Source organism: Melospiza georgiana, chromosome 1, assembly GCF_028018845.1.
Source record: "Melospiza georgiana isolate bMelGeo1 chromosome 1, bMelGeo1.pri, whole genome shotgun sequence".
In the NCBI taxonomy this organism is placed as follows: Eukaryota; Metazoa; Chordata; class Aves; order Passeriformes; family Passerellidae; genus Melospiza; species Melospiza georgiana.
In genome coordinates, this window is record NC_080430.1 from 90,522,031 (window position 1) to 90,537,472 (window position 15,442).

The 15,442-nt window shown below is 37.7% G+C and overlaps 1 protein-coding gene across 13 annotated transcripts in view; it reads left to right on the forward strand.

Annotated features, from left to right (window-relative positions):
* LOC131092157 (poly(rC)-binding protein 3-like) overlaps nucleotides 1-15,442 on the forward strand; it is a 495,350-nt gene that overhangs the window by 313,487 nt on the left and 166,421 nt on the right. For 12 of the 13 annotated variants that reach the window (XM_058038809.1, XM_058038838.1, XM_058038846.1 and 9 more), the window contains one exon: nucleotides 11,983-12,068. The exons of the other annotated variant lie outside the window; for it this stretch is intronic. The gene's annotated coding sequence lies outside the window, so the exon portion shown is untranslated. The remainder of the gene's footprint in view (nucleotides 1-11,982; nucleotides 12,069-15,442) is intronic. 13 annotated transcript variants of the gene reach the window in all.

A 15,442-nucleotide genomic window follows, 5' to 3' on the forward strand; every position in this document is an offset into this window, starting at 1 on the left:
ACCTTGATATAGATGGATGCATTTCTGATAATTCTTTCTTGATCTTGTAAATCTAGCAAAGCTAGACAGATCAAGATCTTACTTTAATCAATATATGTCTTGATACATTTATCAGGGCCAATAATTTCTTAATATTAAGCATCCCTAAAATGTGACCTCTGTCAAAATCTTACACCTACAACTGAGGAAAGAAAGGAGCATTGTGGCTTCTTGAAATGCTATGGGAGACAAATTATATTGGAGTGAATGGAGGAAGCCTATAACAGAAAAATAGAGCTTGTTCTTACAGATGATGTCAAATTCACTTGGCCTTGTTTCTCATTAGTGCGACCAAGACTATGGCCTGTGCTGGATATAAGTAAATTTATCGGCAGTGAAAAATAGCCCTATCACAGAATTTAAAATTAATATTTTAAATTGACAAGGGTTAAAAGAAAGACCATTAGAGCTGAATAAGTATTTGAGATTGTTAGTCCATAGCTCAGTACACCTCCCAGAAAAATCAGTGCCCAAAATTGTTGAAAAAATATTCTTCTTTTTGCCCCCATTTGTTTTTCATGGGGGCAAAAAGATGTTTTTAATAATCTTTTGGCTTTCTCAATAATTTTAATCTCAAATGTTTTTTTAATAATCCTTTTAGAAGATTTTATACTATCTCAGGGATGATGTTCCTTGGTGCTCAAAAAGCTGCCCTGTTAAATACTGGGAAGGCTGAAGGCATCACTTAATCCCTTCACCCAATGTGTTTACATCTGGGGAGAGGCAGTGGAAGCTATCCCAGATTGTCCTGCCAGTGTGCACAGTCCATGCTGTGGAGAGACAGAGCAGCTCCAGAACTGCACACCAGCTGAATTGCTCAGATTCTCTAAGAGTGCAGCTTGTATAATGCTAGCAACCCCATATCATTGTTTTCACAATTTGTTTTATAAAATATGCAAACCACCAAAGCTGAGCAATGTGGGAGCCTAGCACTGGATGGTTTTTTTCCTTGTGCTACATCACAAGCAGGGCAACAGCCAGTGTAGCTCTGATATTAATGGTCTTAAGGTTATTTCTACCAATTAAAGATGTGACTCAGTGTGTTCAGCTATGTCTTGACCATGCAGTTCAAAATCTCTTTTATTTATCTGCCCACTTTGTCTGGTTTTGAGTCCTTCACTTTAGTGCATTGCTTCATATCTTCTGCTCCACTGTAAACTTAGAATAAAGTATTAGGGGGCAGCTGATCAGCACCCAAAAAATCATAGTTATATCCTACTGAAGGTGGGCTAGGCTCTGTTTGAAAAGTTGCATCTAGGAAATTCAAACAGTTGAGAAAAAAATATGAAAGCTGCCTTCTGATGAACATCCTACCAGGAGAGCAGCTGGAAGGAACACAGGAAGGTTTTCTCTGGCCCTTTGTTTTTACAGCTCTTATGTTCTTGGCTCTGAATGTGCAAAGGGAAATAATAGTATAGGAAAGAAACTTCTGTGCATGCTAGGAGGCCACACTTGTATGTAGGGAGACTGCATGGTTTCAGTTTGGTATATGTTCCTTGTATGAAGAACTGGTTTCAGCTCAGGTAAGATTCTTTTTGAAGTTTTGTTGGTTTTTTCAGTTCAGTTCATCCAATCATAAAAGTGCATTTCAGAATTACCTTTATGCAACTGCTACTGCAGGAATCAGCTTTCACTTGGTGCATGGTGAACGTACTGAGCTGCTTCTTCAGCTTAGTACCCAACATTTAAAACTGAGCATTGTGGACCTGGATGGACAGCAATATCCTCACTTATGTGTAAAGCTCAACGTGTGCAGTAGCACAAATAAACAAAATAAGCTCACTCAACAGGGGAAGTGTGAGTCAACAAAACAAACCAAGGCACTACGCTGAAACAGAACCAAAGTGTGCCTTGCCTGTTGCATTCCAAAGCCAGTTTTTCCAGGTTCTCAGAGTACTGGAGAATAATGGAACTCACGGTGCCTTTCTGGCTTCTATTTATTTTAAAAGACCAGAGAGTAATTAATTACCTTTTTTTCAATTAGGTTGACAATACCTTAAAAGAAGCCATGACATTACACGTGGAATATCTGCATCTATTTTCAGATGGATAACCATGCTGTTTAAAACCTAAAAACTGAAGCTCTTTGGTTATGTTCATGCTCCATAGATGTGGCTTCTTCCATGCAGTTAAAAGTAGATGTTTTCACTGCTTTTAATTGGCATCTTTCTGTTTGTTCTGTACTTTCCTAATCTACTCTCCTAAGTGGTATGTCAGCCACCTGGAACTCTTTAGTAGGTATTTGCAGGTTGTATTCTTTTAAGGGATGCTCTTCCATATGACCATAAAGTCATACAAGTAAAAAATACAGTAAATACTTTTTTTAAAGTATCATTTTACTCAAATTAATATATATTTTTACTCAATGTATTTTTGCAATATTTGCTTAAGTGTAGTACAGTGTTCTACACACAGATGCATACACAGGTACCTGATCTTTATTCTTGACCTTCAGATTTCCCTTTTTATATCACCGTTAAACACCAATTTGTTAGTAATGCATACTTTGCAATTAAAAATTTATTGCTTTAAAAGCAAAGGCAGTTTCCTGCCTAGTCCTTAATGAATCTTTATTTAAGACACTTAAATATTTATAGTGACTTACTTCTTTTTTTCATTATAAACACTGCAGTGCTTCAAAGAACTTTTATGGTTTTGAAGAGTTTTCACTATAATTGCAATGGCTACTCATAAAAAAAAATTCAGCACCTGTCTCAGTCCATAGACTGTGATGTTATTGCAGATGTAGGCACAAAGATGTGAGGTTTAATGGTGGCAGATTGGTACAGAAAGGGTCAGGTTTCCCTTATGCCTCATTCTCCCTCAGTGAAAAGTTGAACAAAGAGCAGGTAAACTATCACTGTGTCTGCTAGACATAAGCAAGGTCCAGCTAACTTCAGTGCATGCCAACTGCACAGCTAAGGGAGAAAAGAAATACTGGATCTATTGCTTAACCTTCTGCTGCATCAGCATTCATCGTGCCAGAGCAGCACCCTGCTCTCCCAAAGGACAGCAGCAGGGAGTGGCAGGGGGTGTTTTGCCACACTAAGGCATGGTGTTTCCTGGCTCCTGTGCTTAATGAAAGCCACTGTCCAGTATTTGCACAGAGGGTTGGGTTGTGCTTCCATCCTCAGCCTACCAACTGACTGGGCCGCAGACCACTTGGCCCAATCCCCAGGACAATATTTTAGCCTGTCTCAAATTTGCTGAACCCCTGCTTATCTTACAGATTTTCCCAGGAGTGCCTGGACCTGAAATCATTGACTGAGCCCTATTCAGTATGCAACTTTTCAATTCCCCCAACTATTTAGTGCTTTTGGTAATGATGTTGCTGTACGTGGAATAGATTCCGCTTCCTTATTTTACAGACAAACCTACCCTGGAGCTGGATGGGAGAACTGTCCAGCATTAATTCCACAGCACACTTTCTCTTACCTTCTTTCAGTCTGTAGAGCCATTTTTTCTCTATCAGCTTTTCTTTTTCTTTTCTGTTTCCTCTTTAGAGAAGAAGGGAAAGCCCAATTTATAAGAGGAATCCTATTTTCATACACTAAAACAAAACAGCTTTGCTGTTGAAAAGCAAGATAGAGGTGAGAAGGGAGTAGTTTAGGCTCATAGTCAGGGATTTGCAGACTGAGTGGGATTCTGCATCACATATTCTGCAGGAGGTCACACTTAGTGATCAAAGAGGACCCATAAGAAGGTCTTAAGCAATGGAAACAGCCATGCCTTTCATTCTGGCACAAGGAAGGGTAAGGTGGACTTCTGTGTGCAAGTTAAATTAGAGAAACATCACTGTGCTTCTGCATGGTCAAATTGCCTTAAACAATGGGATCACCACAGTGTTCTGGGAAACACAGCAGGTAAAATTGCAAAGCAGATATGAGAAAACTGAAATTGAATTGCAGTACAAGGAAATGACCTGCTGCTATAAACTGTACCCTTACAGATTTGCTTGCTGATTGCAACATGCTTTTTATTATGTGTATAAGCTGTAGATTGATCAAGATTATTTGTTTCCATTTATATCTTGTTGGAAAGCAATGGGAGTTCACTGTTTGAATGAGACAGATTGCTGCCAATCATTCTCATATGTGAAATGAGGAATTTGAATAAGCATTATTCTTGTTACTTTCAGCTGAGTTATTTAACTGAAACCATAGCTTAAAAAGTGGGATTTTTCACACTGTTTAACTGGAATTATTTAATGTAGCCAGAGATCAATACTGATGCTTGAAAGGATGAAATATCATTTTAGGTATTGCAGTGCTGAGTAAGGATAACATAACAATATAATTGGTGATGTGTGGTATGCATCAGGAATGTCAGATGACCATATTAAGTGAAATCTTCCTCATCTTAATCGTGTGAATTATTTCAAGGATGTCACTGGATGAGATTCTTCTATAAAGCAAGACCATTTTAATATATAAATGAAATGGGATTGTGCCCACAGATTCTTTTAACAAGGTATTCATTTATTCTAGTCCTGCAATAAAAACAGCTGATTAGACTGATACGATGTTAACAGTTTTTTCTTCCTATATCTCCTGCACAGTGTGTTCTCTGTGCAAATTGCAAGTTGTTACGATTGTCCTGTTTTGCTTTGCTGGAGAGTGGTACTTTAATGAGTGTTACTTTTGTGATGCTAGCAGTAACTTTCAGCAATTCACAGTGGGACTTTTATTTTCTGTTGCCTTCTGATAGCATCACCATTTCATTAGCCTTAGCTTATTCCAGAGGCAGAGCAATTTATCAGATAATGAAGGTTGAGTAAGCCTCACCTATGTGACATGTGGCAAGTTCTGTCATTTCTCTGCCCTCACCTGTTGGATGTGCCATCAGTCTGCAGTGATGCTGCTTGCACAGCACCTAGGACAGCTGGCATAAATTTTACTTCCAGTTCTACCCCTTTCATTGCAAGACCTGAGGCAGTGGCACAGCCTCTTTGTGCTTGCACAATACTGCATCTCAAATAGTAAAGGAATTTGATAACCTACTGTGGAGAAGAATGATCACTCTGGAAGTCTTTAATATTCCCACTGAGAAGTAAGGCTCAATAAGCATGCCAAATTGAGATGGTGCATGAACTAGACAGTCTCTCAGAGATTTCCTGTTCTTAACCATTACTGATCAGTGTCTACTGCATTGAGAAGAGGCTATCTCCTAGAGAGTGTGGCAGGGAAACAACCTTTGTTCTTTGCTATCTGCACAGTTTTCCCTAAGTGTCAGTCTAAGCTTGTCAAACAAGGATACCGTACTGACCACCACACTCTTTTTTGTCCATCCCTCCCAAGACAATGCTTACTCACACACATCTTTGTGTTGCATGTGTCCTCATGAAACTAAGCTGTTTTCCCTAAGTGTCAGTCTAAGCTTGTCAAACAAGGATACCGTACTGACCACCACACTCTTTTTTGTCCATCCCTCCCAAGACAATGCTTACTCACACACATCTTTGTGTTGCATGTGTCCTCATGAAACTAAGCTGAGGCAATTAGGAAACGTTATTCATTTAAGTATCGCTTCTTGACACACCATGGAAATCTTCAATAAAAAAACAGCTTGCTGCTGGATAAGGTAGCACAGTGTCTGCTGCCTCTAGAAGAAGAGCACATCAGAAGTAGGTGGGAGATTTCTCTAGCACAGCAGCCACAAGAAATCTCAGAGCATTATGGACAGTGGGGACCAACAGAGCAATCAGTATCGAATTAGGGAGGGGACAGCTGGGAGGACTTGAAATCTTTTGCACTCTTGTCATAGATACTGTGATATTGCCTGTCTCTCTAAATGAAATAACAATAGGGAAGCCTCAGGGCAGATTGTCTGCTTCCCCTCTCTTGGGGAGTATGCCTTATTTTGCTCAGCATATTAGAGGTGGCAGATCCATTGTAATGCAATGTCAAAGGCCTTTGGGATCTAAAAAATGTTGTGTGTGTGGTATTGGAAGGGCAAAGAAAAAGCATTGACCCTACCAGATGTGATCTTTTCAGGTAGTATATATGCACTTTGGTTGACCAAGCTTAAAGAAAATTAAATCCTTCCAGATGATTGTCCAAACTTAGAGCAAATATAATTATTTTAATTGATTGCATAGCTCCATAGCTTTTAATCAAAATTCCTTGAGGAATATGGCAACCTTTCCATTACAGATTATATGATGGTCCAATAAACTTGTTTTCTTAAAGTCTGATTAACTTCTGGTTTAACATGTGACAAAAATGTTTGTTAGATCCAAACAGCTATTTGAGAAATGCTCACCTGTGTGAGGAAGTACTTTGCCATGCTGATTGTTTTGTACTCACAACAAATCAAACAAACAACAAATCCAGGTGCAAACTAGCATGGTAAATTTTTTCTGTTTGCTATTCAGTTATTTTTTACTTGCCTGTACCTTGCAGAAAGTTGTTTTCATCTGTTCAACAAGAAGAAACATTCTGCTTAGTCTGAAGTGGCCATTCATGAGCAGTATCATTCTTCCTCCAACATAAGGCAATAAGGCAAAAGTAGAAACAATTGTTAACAATGCATGGCCAATAGAAAACAGCTGACAAACCATCCTCATGCTAAAAGTGCCTTGTCCAAGCAATTCAGTGCATAATTAACAAATGTGTCTGCAGAAATCTGCCCATTAACAATGTCCAAGTGGAAAATAGGGCTGGATCATGCATTTTCAGACTGTCTGTAGGATGTAGTAGGAGAGTAGGGCTGCATCCTTGTGCTCCTAGAGAACAGAATCATTCTTTGTCTATATAAGGGTTCTCAGAGCAGTTCAGTTTAAGTTAACTGAAGGTATGGAATTGGTGAGTATAACAGAGGTGCAACAAACCCAGTCTGGACATTTTCACTGAAAACAAAGTTGCTTAAATATGTTGCCTGCTCCATTGGGTTGATCTTGGCCAGTGGCTAGGCACCCATCTAGCTGCTCTCTCAATCCCTCTCCTCAGAAGAGGAACTCAAAAATCTCATGACTCAGAATGAATTAGATCATTTACCAATTACTGTCACAGAGAAAATAAACTCAGCTCGGGGACTTGAGTCCCTTGCACCAGACCAACACAACCCTGCTAGCTGAAACACCAATCAACCTGAGCTGTGACCTTTTAGAGTGGACAGGCGTTGGAGTAAGTACATGCCTGCATAGAAAAGTCTTTTTGCTTGAGCAGAATAACAATTTCATGTTAATTGAGGTAAATTTTGAAAGAACTTATGCAGGCACACTGATTTGTATGTAAACCTCATTTGTTTTCCATCAGTTTTGAACAGCTACTATTTCTCAGTATAGAATATAAATTTTAAGAGCAGTCACTGTTCCAATGCAGGTAGTTAGAAGTAGCTTTTTCTGCAATATCTCTTGAGTCTGGTTTCTCTTCTTTTGGGCAAGGCTCTTAGGAACTGTTCTAGCTGGTGTGCAAGAAAATTTTTGAGGGCAGAAAATTCTGAGTTTCACTGGTATCTTTGTATAACTTCACAGTCTAGGATAATTAAAATAAAAAAAAAGGTTTTATTTTCAGAGTTCTTTACAAGACCATCTATATTTTAGGAAATAAAAAATTAATACAATGATAATTGTAATAATCCTCTGTACAGATCTGATAACCTTTTTGTGTTTTGGAATTTTGCATAAATTAGTTACTAAAAATATCTACATGAGGTCAGATGGGTCTGTGTCCTAAACCAGTGTCCCACCTAAAACAGCCAAAATACCAAGTCAGCTTAGCCTAGCATGACATATTCAGCTTTCAGGATATTTAACACTCCAAGAAGCCATGCAAACATTTTCTGTCCTGAACAGACATTGAGTAACCACTATGAAAGTACTGGAAGAAAATTCTCCTCAGGTTTTCTGGTTCACTCCCCAGTGACTGGGGTCACACCAAGCTATGCCCCATCCCTCCTCCCACATCCTGGTTTTCAATGAAATAACATGGGTAAGTAGCAGAAGGGAACAGTGATAGCAACCAAGGTTAGTGATCTGGGCAACCAAGAGTTGTAGGGCCAGACATACCCTACAACTTAGGGTATGCCAACTACACAACTAGAGATCTAGTCTGCCAAAATCAGTCAGAACATTTCCACCAAAGTCCTCTAAAAGTGTTTCCTAACCATGGCCTTTTATCTGATCAGAAGCATCAGCCATCCCATGGTGGAAGTCACAAGCCGTTCGCTTATAGCACAAGCGTCCCAGAGAGAAGTCTTTAATAGATCTTCATCAGATGAACAGAAGATGGACACAGAGTTCAAGCAACCTTGCTTAGTCACTAAAATAATAGTATTTTATCACCACAATAAACATAAAGTGACAACTCCATATATCCTATATCTATCTGTGTGTCTGGGAAAATCTCTATGCCTCTCATTATGAGAAACATGAAACAGTTAAGATGAAGACCACTAACTACACCGGAATGGTATTACCATTTTCTTCTTTTTTGAGGGAAGAAAATTCAGTATCATCTCTTTTTTTCATAAAATGAGAGTTTTCTTTACCAATCCCTTTAGTCTTCAGTAGCAGTTGGATGCTTGGATGCCAGATCTGAGGATCCTCAGAAAATCCTAGCCTAAAGCCTGCCTGCCTGAGTAGGCTGCACTATTTGAACTTAAAATGGTCCATAAGCCCCTGTCTAGATATGTTTATAGAAATATAAAATCACATATTTGCACTAATGCTCTCTAACATCTGCCTGTTGCAAGAGATGACTAAGAACTCAGAAAAAAAGCAAAATTAATGACAAGAATTGCAACAGCTGTATTTAAACCAGACCAAAGGACAACCTCCCTTGGTAACACCCTACAGCACTCTGTAAAGCTTCTTAACCTGAAAGTTTATAGCATGCAGCTTTGGGTAAAACATGGACTAGTACTGGTCAATGTTTCTTTCACCATTACAGTGGCTTGCTTTTTGAAGCCCACGCATGTTTGGAGCTTCCCACCACATCCTGTGACAATGAGTTCCCACCCTTTAATCATGATCCTCGTGGAAAGCATCCTCTCTTGGATTTCATGTTTTAAACTTACTAACTACTAATTTTATTGTGACTGCTTCCTTTGCTATGAAATAAAGTGAAAACCATTCTTTATTCACTTTCTCAGTTCTCTTCATTATTGTCCTGGGGCTCTGTCACAATCCTTTTCCTCATTTGTCCCTCTTCCATATGAAAATCCTAAAGCCTTTCTTTTTTCTTTCCTAGTACAGAAACCATTAAATACCTTTGATCATCCTGTCACCATTTTCTTTATCCTCCTATTGCTATCCTGTCATTTTTGAGATGAGATGACTGGAACTGTATTCAATATTCAACATACTAGGTGGGCAATGGATTTCTTTGGCAGCATTATCGTATTTCTTCTTCTTCTGTTTTCTGATCTATTCCTAGTATTTCCTAATATACTGCTTTATTTTTTTTGACAGTTGATGAGGATTTAGGTGACATTTTCATAAGGCTGTCTCCAAGCTCTCTTTCCCAACTAGTAGTTAATTTCACTGTGTGTTTATAGATTTCCCAGGGTACAGGTAGGACAGCTTAGTCATTTAGCCTTGAAAACACAACTAAATTACAAGAAGTGTTGGGCTGTAAATGGGAGATTGTTGATAGAATTTTGTACTTGCTCAGTTCTGCTGGCAACTTTTATTCTAGGTTTTGTTATACCAGAGGTTTCTCTCATGTATGTGAGGCAGTGTAAATGTTTGCCACGGATCTCACAATTTCAGTGGGCTGTTGATTATTTTAACAGAACATTAATTCTAACAGAAAACTCATTCAGGAAAGCGTTCATTCCATGACTTTTAGAGAGGGTTTTGCTGATTTTGCCGCTGTAAGGCATATCCTGAGCAAAAGCAAGGGAATCCAAACAAATGCATAATCCTCTGCAGTATTGACTCAATGGAGATTTTTTCCCACACCCTTCAATATCAGGTAGAGATGCATAGCATTTCAATCTTTTTCATAGCTGAAATGTGCTATCAGTATCATAATGATTGCTAAAATGGAGTTCTGGAGCCTAATGAAATCTGAAATTAAATAAATCACTTTAGGACTGTAAAAACCTAGCTGTGAAAGAACTTTAAATAGTTGTTTCTAAAAGAGTGCTGACAGAATAAATATATTGCTGCAAGTTGATCAGTCTCATCTCTGACTTTAAAAAAATTGCTATGTTATATTTCAATTATTGTTGTCAAAAATTCCTTAATGGGCCAAAGACACCTCAGTATCCTATCACAAGTAGACATCTTTTTAAAATGAGGTTTTCAACTGTCTCCTTTCATGGAGTAGTAGTCATTTGACTTTGTCTTGTAACTATAAGCTTTGATTTTCAAATTTGTGACTGCACTACAGTACAGAAGGTAGAGATCTATGAAGTTTTCCTGTTACTGAAATTTTCTCTGAGCAACATTTCTGCTCCTTACTAATTCTGTTTATTCCTATGTGTTATAGGCAGAGTTTTATTAGTATGGATTTTATATCTCCATTCCAGTCTAAGTCCTGGAGATCTTAGAATGATTGACAGTGGAAACATTATTTCATAGCTGTGGTGGGCTGACTTTGGCCAGCAGCCAGGCACCCATCCATCTAGTCTCTCACTTCCTCCTGAAAAATACAATAGAAAATCCTACAGATTGGAATATAGACAAGAAGATAATTCTTGATTACCATAATAGGGAAAAAAAACCCTGATTGTCATAATATGTGGCATTCAGATTCTCTGAAAAAATTCTTTCACCCAAATTTTTCTCCCGGGAAGCTGAGAAGCCTCAGAGAAAAGGAAAACAATTCATATCTCATTTGCCTCTCCTGTGTTTTGCTCATGTGGAATGTGTTTGGAGCTTGTTTACCCAAAGGTGATTGCATGATTGGATTCTGGTGTGAGTTATTTTGACTCATTGGCCAATTGGGGCCAAGCTGTGTTGGGACTCTGGAAGAGTCATGAGCTTTCATTATTAGCTTTTTAGCATTCAGTAAGTATCCTTTCTGTATTCTTTAGTATAGTATAGTATTCTTTAATATAATAAAGTATAATAAAGTAATAAATTAGCCTCCTGAGAACATGGAGTCAGATGCATCATTCCTGCCTTCATCAGGGCATTCCCTGCAAATATAATAATAATAGGCAAAAAAAATCCCCAGAGATGACTTTGGGAAAACCAATTTAATTTTTTGCCAATTAAAAATAGCATAGGAAAGTGAGAAACAAAGACAACACTAAATCCACTTTCCCTCTAAATTCTTTTTCATAGGGTCAACTCCACTCCCTAATTCTCAACTCCCATAACTCCTTCCACCACAGCCTGCATAGATGGAAGCACTCATCCCAGTCTTTCCGTTTCATTTTGATTTTGAGAGCTACGAGGGCTTCTTGATACAATCAACTCCCCTGTCTGTTAAAGACAATTGGAAATTACAAAGCTAGACTTTAATGTAGAGTAGTGTTTCAGTACAAAGGGATAGTCTCAGCTACTAGACCACAAATTAGGAGGCCAAATACATTAGCTAGTCCAAAAGATAGCAAATGAACTTGTAGTTGTTTTATTGAAAGACATTTAGGGACTTGATTTTCTGGGCTTGTTTTGGTAAGTAATTTACTCCAGCATATTGGTTTTTTAAACAATCAAAGGGTCAGACTTCTTTCATTTTCACTGCTCTCTCTCAACTGTAAGAGTTTGTAAATGTAGGTATGCAAGATAATAAATTATATAATTGTTCTTCTGTTTTTTTCTGACTTGTTCTGAATTGTTCTGACTCCCTAGGCACTCCAGGAAGTTTGATCTGAGCAGTTAAACATCTGGAAGCCCATGAAATCTCTACAAATCCAGCAGGGAAATAAAAACATATTTTATGAATTAATAACCTCATAAAATGGGAAAGCAATCTATGTTGGACAAGTTTTGGTTTAGTATTTGATGGGTGACAAAATTACTAAATCCTTGATCATTTTCCTTTCCAGACCATACTCAACACTTTTAGATACCTTGGGACTGCAAAAGCTGACCACCAACAGCAGGTTTTTAAATATCGCTGCTCTTCTGACAAGTAAGTTCTCCATTCCAGATTTTTTTTCCTCTCTAATATTCCTGACTTGTATTTTATTCTTGTATTTATTATATGGACTATCACATTAATTTTCTGAGCCAAGTAAACATGAGTGCAAATTGAATAGTATGGAACTGCTCTTAAATTTCCCAGCTAGAATGAAACCTATCAATATTACAGATAGAGATGAGATAAAGCACTGACTCACCTATTTATCCCAACTTGAAGGGCCAATGCACCTCTGGTGACATCTCTGGATGTTTTGGGAAACCCTTTTCTCTAAAATATTTTTAGAATGGAAAAATTAAATCATTAAATATTTGTATGTTTTTGCTGGACTTAGGGAAAGGAAGCTAGAAGAATTTGGAAACTTCTGGAAATAATAGTGTCTGAGGATACACTCTTCATTTAGAGGAAAGAGTGTTAGAAGAACTGGAAAGGATTGAGAAAGGTGGAGAGGAAAAAGGTTTACATTGGAATGAGGAGGAAGAGGGTCCTTACTAAGAGGAATAGAAAAGAAAGTTCCTTTCTGTTCAGCTCTTGTTGAGGGAGAGCTTCAGAACATATTAAAATTTTAGTTTTCCTGTGCATAAAGTTTAACTTTCATGAGACTGAATTTTAAAACAGAAAGTTATTCTAAACAATGAAGTTCACTTATCCTAACTTCTTAAGTGAGATATCTTATATATATCCAGAGGCTGCTGCTCCAAAAATATCAATAGCAATTCTTACAGCACTACTAAATTTCATCTTTCTTTCTATTTTCATAAAATTACTGTAAATACTATGTTATTTGCTACATCTTGGAATATATTTCACTTATTTCACTTCTGTGTATCCAGTAGATTTTATGAAATGCAGTTCTTGGTTACAGGTTGGTTGAGTTTTGACAATCATGTTTTATTACTCTGTGGATGATTGGTATTGAAATTTTAGGACTTTCTTTCTTTATTGCCACTGCATATTTCTGAGATAAAGAAGTGAATACATTGAATTTAGTTCATACAGCATCAAATATTTCATGACCTTGTATATCATAATTAAGCATGTTTAGCTACCAGCAGTCTCCAAAACAAAAGTCTTCTGATGTAGTACTTCTTATAAATTAAGAAAAAAGTGATATAAAGAATATGCACAATTTAATAACTGCCCATGGGAATAAAAATCTTTGGATTTATATTTATAAAACATCTTCCTTCTTTCTTATTGCTTGTTTGGTTGCTTTTCAGGCATTTTAGCTATAAGTAAACAGCCCAAGTTCTGAGTCTAATTTGGGGTCTTAAAGGATCCCAGGGACATGACTTCTATTTCTCTCTTCCCAGGAAACAGAAGTACTGAATATGTCACTTGTCACTAAGTGATCCATCCACCTGTCTGCACCTCTGTGTGGTTCACTTTCCTATTTGGGACAGAACACACCATAGATGTGGACAACAATACAAGCTTCCATACCTACTTTAGTGACCACTCAGCTGTATTTTGCTAAGAGGACAGACAGGCTAGAGCCAGCAGCTTCCATTCTTCTTGGGTTTGTCAGTGAGATGCAGTTTTGAAGCTCTGTCCTGTTTACCCTGAAAAGCAGACCATAAGGAAAATGAGGCTGTTTGGCACAATGAATCCAAGCTTAATAATTGAATTACTGAATCTCTGTGGCATTAAGCATGTCAGGACTGTGCACGAAACTGATTTATCGGTTCATCAACCCAGGAAATAAATAATAAACTGTGAGTCAGTCTGAATGGAGAAAATGGAGGGTTTAATTTTGAGATGAAACAGAGGGGGCAAGTTCTAAGGAAGAGGCTCCATTTCTGCTTAGACAAATTACCTTGTTTTCATTAACAGCATTGTGTTTTGAGGCAAATGCTACAAAAGCAAAGGAGAAAGACAGGCCTATGGGTGAAGCAGTGGTGGTGGTATCTCCTTTTATTTTGTAGTATGACATTGTAATAGTCACAGGGTAAATCTCCTCTTCTACTAAATAATATTGGAACACAAATCCCTCACCTCTGATCACAGTTTCTATCAGCTTCCTTGGTTCTACAGTATGACCGGCAAAGTATTTATTAGAGTTTACTTCAAACTATTCAGTGTTCTCATAAAACATTATCCCTACACAATACGAATGGAGCACTTGCTAAATGACAGTAACATAGAAAATACTGGGCAAGAGGAGTCATAATTGAGGGAGAGTTTTTGCTGAAGATTTCAGCAAGGTTCACAATTAGATGTCTTCGGTATTTTGTGGACAACCTGGAAGCTGACAGAATTTCCTTGTCAATGAAATTTGCAAATGATACCAACAGTCCGGACCACTTGCTCCATCAAGCACTTGGGTTGCTTGGTAACCTCAGCCCATCCATGCATAACAACATACTGAATTTAGGGCTGAAGAGTTTGTCTCTTCATCGAGAGAAAGAGGAATTGTGTTCTAAGGGGTCCTAATCTTTGAGGGAAATATATCAGCAATCACAGCAGATAAGCAAGTTCACTGTAAAAATTGATAACATAGAGCAGGGGTTGTTGTTTTGGTTGTAAGTCTGACTTTGGTGAGACTGATACCAGAAGGCTGTGTTTTGGTGCTTCTGCTTTAAGAAAGGGTGCTGTAAAAAACATAGAGGGTCAGAAGAAATTATCACTCCATCTTTCTTCTGTGCATTTACTTTGTAATTAGTTTTCTGGAAAAGGGTTTGTTCCCCTCAGTTGGTGTTATTAAAGTATTCTGGCTTTCTGCCAAAGTGTAGCAGTAAATAAAATGGTGGTTGACCTCACTAGTTTGATAATCTAAACTGGGAAGAACAGTATTACCACAAAAAAAAAAAAACGTGTGTAGCCTCCTTTTACATCATCTTCTCCCTGGTTACTGTATTGTTGACTGGCAGTATAATTCCTGTAGTCAAAATACTGATGGGAGAAAAACCTTTGATCACTATAATCACTCCTGTTCCACTGCTGTGAGTATACCATAGGACAGATCAGTTTGACAGATACTTGTTTACATTAGGTACTTATATTAGTAAAACTGGAACCTATATTGTCACATTTAGGGAATTACATAGAAGTTCCTGATATATTTATTCAGATTCTTGATATTTGCTTTTTGTTTTCTTAGAAACCAATGAATGACATTTCATATTTTTATGTTTATTTATTTATTACATATATTAAGGTGATTTATTGGTCAAATTAGCCATTCTTTGTACTGAGTAAACAGATCAGTGTGTTTTTTTCTGTGCCCTGAAAGTTTTTAGAATTAGCAAATTTCAGTCTCTGCCATGGAGCTTTTCCCTTCAGTAGAAAGTAAGATTTTCTGCCTTTATCAGCTCTCGAGAGATAACTGTGCATGAACTAGATATTGCATAAAGCTAACCTGAATA